At 38.6% G+C, this 8,190-nt stretch overlaps 1 long non-coding RNA gene across 2 annotated transcripts in view; it reads right to left on the reverse strand.

Annotated features, from left to right (window-relative positions):
* Window positions 1-4,678, reverse strand: part of LOC135967423 (uncharacterized) — a 30,949-nt gene extending 26,271 nt beyond the window's left edge. The window contains exons 1-3 of one of the 2 annotated variants that reach the window (XR_012425039.1): window positions 4,452-4,678; window positions 1,003-1,303; window positions 229-679 (exon numbers count right to left, since the gene is read on the reverse strand). This is a non-coding gene — a long non-coding RNA (uncharacterized lncRNA). Of the gene's footprint in view, window positions 1-228; window positions 680-1,002; window positions 1,304-4,451 lie in introns of those variants that run through there. The other variant, XR_010581547.1, reaches the window with a different exon arrangement.
* Window positions 4,679-8,190: the final 3,512 nt, after the last annotated feature.

The following is an 8,190-nucleotide window of genomic DNA, read 5'->3' on the forward strand; positions in this document are numbered from 1 at the left end:
TGTCACTTCATAAGTAACTTTTTCCAGAATCCTATGGCCTTGGTAAGGGCAGTGTCACACATAATCGCTCCTAGGTAACACTTGCTCAAGAATATAATTACTCTATTAAGGTCTAATATATCTGTGAGCCTGCAGGGTGCTTTTTTTGCAAGACTTGTCCTTAGTTCAGCTAAAGACAGTGTTCTTGTCCCAGGGCCATGAAAGTTTAATCTCACAGATGATTTAAAGTGTGAGTAAAGCAGGGTTTTATTGGGTGAAAAGGAAAAAATGGGGAACCAGGGACTCTCCACAAGGCTAGAGTTCCTGCTTCCCGCCTCGCAGTTTGAATCCCAAGTTCCACCCAGGAAGTGGAGGTGCCAGGCTCCTCGCCACTGCAAACGGTGTAAACCTCTGTGGCTCCACCTCAGTGCACATTCCTTCCAGTGTGCAGGCTGGCTGGAGTTTTTCTGGGGACCTCCTCCCAGCTGGTTGTTTATTCCCACCCTCTAAAGAAGTACATCTAACTGCTGTTAGAATAAGGATAAGGATGAAGACTGGTTTTAACTGCTTCCTGCTGACAGAGGGTGATGTTTTGGAGTAAACAGCAGTCAGAGCTCCCTCAGAGGCCTATTTAGGGGCTCCCAGCAGCAGGGGCCATCGTCAGAGGCTTCAGTTGCATGACCATTTGAAGTTTAATGGCCTGAAGGCAAGAACAAACAAACTGGGTTATTAGAAAACCTGCATCAATACCTATGTATACATTACAATAGCTATCATTGATCGCATGCAAAACAAAGGGAGGGGTAAGGACAGCGCTCAAGTGCTGAGGCCTTTTACCAATTTGCTTGGGGCGAGGGAGGCCAAAAGCCCAACTTAAACATGTTTACCCTTTTTGCTGGCATGTTGGGTTTTTGGGTTCCCCTCCCCCGAACCCAATACTAAGCCAACCAGTTTAGAAAATTAACTCTTTCCATTTTGGAGAATGCATCTGAGGGGAGTGTCCTGTAGTATGAAGACAGTTACCTTTCTGTGAAGACAGAACCGAGGAGGAGAAAGGAACAAAGAAGGCACCTTTCAAACGAGTCCCAGGAGTTCAGGATGCATTTGAAAGGGGTGCAGACTGAAGATGAATGGCTACTCATAAAGAAAGAGGGAGCAGGCATCCCTGGTTCTCTTCTCTTCCTAGCAGATATGCGGGATATGTGAGGGAAAGCAGGAAGAACATTCTCTTTCCTTCTTCCATCCTCTCATCCCCAAGTCCCGGCGACCTTGGCAGGTGCTGCCATGAGTGTCAAAGCAGCTTGCACTCACGAAGCAGGGGGACCTAGGAGGTGAAAATCATCTGCTGTTATGCACAGATGTCCTATCTCCCCTGCTGTCAGTAGCCTTGAATTCCGTATATTTCATTTATGCCATGGATACTAACATGGCCTTTATCCTTGAAATAGGAAGCTTGGACTTGGCTTAATCGGCAGGAATCAGCCATGCTTACCTGCACTGTGCCTTTTAACCTCTGTTGTCTGCTTCTGGGTCCCTTATATCTAGTTTTCTTTCTTAGGGCTTTAACCTGAAGCTTGGAATTGAGTTTGGGACAAAACTGTGTCTCTAGGGGGTGTCGTGGACTCCTTATCATAAGCTGAGTGCTAAGGCGAAACTGTGGAATTGAGTCCTCCTCCATCAAGGGAGAGAAAAGGGTGTCTTTTGACACACCCAGATAACTCGCAACTATAGTTATGCTTGCTAGGATTTGGGTGCATGGGGCTTGGCTTTGGTTAGCTCCCTTGGTCTTACTTTCCCAAAAAGGAAACCTCCATATGATGGGCACCCTGTTTATTCCCATCACCTGGCAGAATTTGCAGGATAATTGCTTTGAGCTAGAATATTGATCCAGATTTCTACATTATCCATCCCTTTTGTTCTTTCTCAGCTGCAGCCAGAGATGCTGGTTGCTTTATAGGAACAAGCAGGGTTAGTCTAAAATGTAGGCAAAAACTTAAAAACTACTAGTGAGTTTCGAATTTAATGACAAATATATGATAAGTTTTGAAACAAGATTTCTTTCTCACCAGTTCTCATTTTTGTTAAAAAAAAATTATAGGACTAAATGGTTTGCAAAATAGACTTTAGTCTTACACTTGGCATGATTACTTGCATAAAGTGCGGCAAGAATAATTATTTCTACATAGGCCCTTTGGATTGGCTTTGATGGAAGTTTGTTCCACAAGGAATCTCAGATAAGACTTTTAAAATCTGAGTCCAGCCATGGGTTTCCATCCTCAAATAGCTGCAAGTTGTGTGATTCTCTCCTCTTAAGGTCTCAAGATAAACTCTGAGCTCCTGGACCTGTTAGAAAGTGACACTCTTTACTGACCACAGATCAGGAACCCTGTGCAGGGACAGCATATATGAGGGTATGAGGCCAGTTTCTCCCATGGGGCTTTTATTGGTTCTGCAAATCAATAATGACTCCCTAAAGGGAAGCATACCCTTCCAGTCAAAGCCTTGGTAACATAATCACTTTCTCCAATAGTGTCCTGTTCCAAAATAAAAATAGATTCTTATTGCACTGGTGCAAACAACTATATTGCCATAAGAATACTCACAGATAGTCTCCAAACTCTAGAGGAACCAGACAGACAGAAACAAACATGCTCCAACGTTTTTCATAGGAGTATACCTTACTCAATTATTAAAGCCTATAAATAGCTCAAAATAAGTTTCCTTGAAAAACAAATCAAGGATCAGCAATATTCCAATCAAAAGTCAAAAAGCTTGCTTGAGCTTTCTGAATTCAGTCCATTTAGTTAACTTTTGTTTTGCTTGATATTTGTGAACATTTCAGATTTGATGAGTCCTGTACATATTCCTTTATTCTAATGTCACAATCTCCAAAGTTATCAGAAGCCCGATTGTCTTCAATACAAGCAGAAATTGTATTTATGATCACCTGTAAGAGTCCTATAGCTTATTAGAAACCATTTTTGAAAAGAATTAAAACAAGACAACTATTTTCTGTGAATAACAAAATGTCCAGGGTAGTTACAGTTAGAACACAATTGACAAAGAAGTTTGGTTATCTCCGTGGTTTACAATAACTTAACATAGCAACCTTAATTATGATTAATAGCATATACTTAGACATTAGAATTTTAGAACTCCCATACAACTTTGGAATATATATTAGCATTATTCACAAAAATATAACCTAATGAAGATTGAACATCATTTATTTCCAGTAGTTTCAATTACATGTCATGATAAATCCTAGTAATTATTGGCTTTAAGGTAAAGCCTGGTAAGTTGTTTTAATCATGTGCTAAGTGCAGCCAAGGTTTGCCTTCTTAATTAAGGGTGTGGTTAGTTCCCTATGTCCCTAGGTCTTACCAGTTGTGAAGCTGGCAAATCAAATTGTTCTCAAAACCCACAAAGCAGTTTATAACCTTAAAATATTTACCAAACCTTGCAACTGATCAGCATAATTTCGTTCACCTATTTATATTTTAATGATACCTGCATTATACCAATAATCTTTAAGGTTTTTTATTTCTCAAAGATTAAAATCAAGTGAACTGAAAGGTACTACAACTTTATTCTTCCCTTTAAAAAATATTTTATCTAAGCACTCACTTATCTGTCTTTAGACCAAATTAATTAGAGCTCTTTTTACAGATGTCACGCACACACACACAAATATAACTACAAAGACAGGCAGGAGAAAACCCAGTCCCCAAGTGGGGTTCTTTAAGAGACAGGGCTAGGAAAACATGCAGATATCAAAACAGAAAGGAACTTATTCCGTAAGGCAGGATTGCTGAACAAAGCCTTGCCACTGGAATTACAAGCCATGCCCCCAGGATGTAAAACAAGATGGAGGCTTGCAAGGAAGTTTGCTACAAACCATAGGGACATGGGAAGCACACCAGATTGGCTACTGTTTAAGACCAGCCTCACAAATCCTTTTTCACAATTAAAAGCTTTACAGAAAATATAAACAGCAACAGTTTGGGGGCCTGGCCTAGTAAAGTGTCTTCTAAAAGCGGGAAAAAAAAGAAACTTTAAAGGTTAACTGCTGATGGGGTAGAGAAGAGGAAGAAAAGAAACAGTTTTAAAATTCCTGGGGAAGAACCTCTTATTCTTATGCAAGTATTTCCTCCACCAGGGAGAGTAGTTTAACTACTGTCCAATGGAGTTAAAACCCTTGGCCAGGCAAGGGAAAGGCTGCAGTGGCATGTGGCTGGGAACCAGCTGGCTGGCTGCACAGGACCCCTGGACCATGCATCCTTACCACGGCATGGAGGGGAGTGGGAGTGAAGAGCCCCGCTCATCTGAAAAAACTAAGAAAAGGGCCATGGAAAGGCCCCCAACCCCCAGGAGCAATGGCGGTTTGGGGCATGTTTGGGCTAACCTCAGGAGTCTGAGAATGAACAGCTTAAAAGACACTGTGAGAGGTTTTGAGTCCTCATTTCACTCACCACTTCTTGAGCTCCATGTTGCATGCCAAAAATGTTGCAGGACTTTTTCTTGGTTCAGCTAAAGACAGGGTCCTTGTTCCACAGCCACAAAAGTTTAGGTTCGCAGACAGTTTGAAGGGTGAGTAAAGCAGGTTTTATTGGGCGAAAGGAGGGAAAAAAAAGCGGGGGAAGGGACTCTCTGCAAGGCCAGCATTCCTGCTAGAATGCTTCCTGCCTCACAGTTTGAATCCCAGTTTCCACCCAGGAAAAGGAGGGGCCAGGCTCCTCACACTGCAAATAGTGCAAACATTTGTAGCTCCACCCCACTGCACATTCCTTCCAGTGTGCAGGCTGGTTGGAGTCTTTCCGGGGACTGTCTCCCACCTGACTGTCTCACTGTGTATACATACCTTTGGTGACCACTAGATTTTAAAAAGTTACATTGTTATCTCTATTGGGTATTTCTTAAAAGTATAGATGTCTAATAGGCAACATTAATATTCAATATTTGGCTAAGAATATTACAGTTTATTAAATTATTACTCAAGAATGCTTATTATGAGTTTGTTTATTTTCTAGCATATTGAGATGTTTCTGATTTTGACATTTGTTGATATTTCCCAGGAATCAGTACATTTTATATATTCGAAATCTAAGGGAGGTAAATAAAAGTAGAAGATTCTTATGAATGTTAATTTGGGGGCACATATGTGATTTTCTTGTTGCATATAAGTAGTACTTATTTCATCATATTGCAGATGAGATATATAATTTATCTAAAAGCAGCTAACAATGCAAAAAATTCCATGTATTTGCCGTAGAGATTTTGCTTTGATTTAGTGTTGCTTTATGCATAGCCACAAACATTTTCTCCCTTGTCCTAAAATTTATAGCTATATGAATTTTAACCGAATGGAAAAAAAAAAGCATTTAACAGGAGTCAGTAACCATAGCCACTTCTCTGGATAGCATTCTTATATACTATATTTTCTTCTGTTTCATCACAGTTAGACTACTCTTCTACTCAATGTCATAGGGGCACCATCAATCAAAAAGAGACGTTTTGTTGAGCAGGCAAGTATCACAAATGACTACCCACCTGAGATAACCTTTTATACTCAGGGACACAAAACATCCCATTGCATTTTCTCTAACACAGGGGTTAAAAGTCCAATACTTCTAATATATCTAAAAATAAATGAAAGTGTTTTCTATCAAAAGGTTGTGAGCCTCATCAACTGTCAGACTTATGACTTTAGGGTCATGCTTTAAGGCCCATCGGGATTGACACCAGAGATAAAAAGTAGAATAAAATTTTTTCAGTCATTTGGATTAATTTCTTGTTTAATTTAATTATTTTATGACATCTCTAACTACCAATGAAAATACAGTAAGTTATTCTAATAAATTATTCCATTAAGATTTAGTTAATACATATTTCGCACTCTCTTTTAAGAAAATTTTTGAGAAACTAACATTACTTTTGAATATAAATATACCCTCTAGTGCTATGCAATGAAAATAAAGGAATATCTAGTGACTTTCTAAATGCTGGCTTCTTATATATAAAAATACTAAAGTTATGACCTAACAATTGTGTACTGTATAATGTTTGTGCTTCATCTCCTTTGATCCCACTGAGTTTTTAATACTCTAGATGTTTCCTAGAGGAAACATTGTTTTCTATATGAACCATCTGTATCAATCAAACCTTGTCAAGATTGATTTTGTCAAAGAAATCTTATGTTGCTCAAGTCCCATATTATTTTTTCAGCCAGTGAAGCTTCACAGAAGTAGATGATGCTTTCCTTTCGTTTGTTTTGGGAGCAAGAGATTTACCAATTTTTTGATATTCTGTTTCTGTGGAACTTTTAATTTCTCACACTCACTTCCTTCTTTCATTTTACCACCAGTTCTCCAGGAGAACTAACTTCTTTCATGCAAGACAGTTTCCTCTCTCCATGAGACTTTGCCATCCAAGTTTACCTCCCCTGGTCTCACTCATTTTGAAGTCTTTTTCTCCTGCTTGTTGAGAATACACAGATAAGGTCAGATTCATCAGATTTTGGAATATTTTCTGGTATTTGACATACAGTTTGAAACTCTTTCACTCTTTCTGAGATTGATTATAACTGTGTTTTGCTTTGGCTAGGATTCATCTGCCTCTTCCATTTTCCTAAGCCTCCCTCTGACTTCTTGCTTTGATATTAACTCCGTACCTAGCTCTGCTGACTTCAGGTTTTTTCTGCACTTACATATACAAGGACATTCTCCACTTGTCCAAATTGAAGTTTAGTGGGGTTTTTTTTGCCTAATTGTGCTAAAGACATATTGTTTGACTATATATGTATATAGTTATATAGTTTTTGGAAGATCTTGGCAGTATTATCTCATAGAAGACTAGAACTTTAAAATAATAAATTAAACATGACTTTTAGACCCAGGAACTACAGCCCCATTAATGAACTCAGTAAGTTATTTATCACCTATCCCAGAACTGCCATCTCTTTTGCTGCCAAAATGCACAAGTGTGAAGCTAAAGAGTGGACATGTGGATTTAGATCTGTTTAAAGTTGTCTTTGACATGGAAATAAGCCCATTTGTTATGTTTGTTGTATTAGATCTGCCTCCAACTCTCCAGTCACTGGTTCTCAAATTTCACTATGTATTGAATTCGACTCAAATGATATTTAAAGGTACAGTTTCCAGGATCCCAGGCCTTGATATTGAACTCCATACGACTGAAAGGAAGAGTAGAACCGACATGTTTAACAATAACTACCAGCTCTTTTCAGTGTGAATGTTCTGTGGACAACCCTGTGAGAACTGGAATAAAATGGGTCATTTTCCAATGTATTTTACTTATGGTGTGGGCCATATAGACTACTGGGGGATAGTAGTATTAGTAGTCCAGGCACTGGGAACGAGCTTTAAAGTGAGAGTGTGCTAGGTACGTTGGAGGCATGGTAATGAAGTCAATGGAAGTAGATGCCATGAGTGAGGAAGGGGACATCAGGAGATGAGATCAGAAAGGTAAACCAGTTGTAGCAAGTTATATATGGATTTTTAGCCCATGTAACTTACCTCAGATTGTATTCTAAATATTATAGAAAACCACTGGGAAGTGTGTAATATAAGTTATCATGCTATAACTTTAGAAATATCAGTTTGAATGTTTTATGAAGAAGAGACACAGAAAATCAGTGTAGACAGTAGAAGAATATTAGAATGTTACTACATTAAACATGATGAAATGCTATAGTAGTATTGAAAAGGATGGTAACATTGGTGATAGTGAGAAATGGTTTGATTCTGGATATATTTTGAAAATAGATTTTTTTTCATTAATTAGATATGGATTGTGATGGTAAAGAGCTGAGAAATAATCTTAAAGTGTTTGGGCCGAGCAATTAGAAATATGCTGTTGCCATTTACTAAAATATGGAAAATCAGGAATGAATCATACTTGGACAGGAGTTGTTAAGAGTTTGGTTTGGATATATTGTCTTGAGATGTTTACAAGGCATCAAGTTAAGATGACTTATGAACAATTGGCTACTTATCTTTGGAGCTGTGAAAATAAGCCAGCATAGAAGATATAAATTTTGGAGTTATCCAATGTTATATAATATGTAAAGCAATATGTTTGGAGAAACCTACCTGGGGGGTTCAATTTAGAGGCCAGAGGGCTCTGAAGAACAACTGCTCTAACCTTTACAGATTAAGGAGAAGTGGAAGGAATGGACAAAAAAAAAAAAAA

Source organism: Macaca fascicularis, chromosome 15, assembly GCF_037993035.2.
Source record: "Macaca fascicularis isolate 582-1 chromosome 15, T2T-MFA8v1.1".
In the NCBI taxonomy this organism is placed as follows: domain Eukaryota; kingdom Metazoa; phylum Chordata; class Mammalia; order Primates; family Cercopithecidae; genus Macaca; species Macaca fascicularis.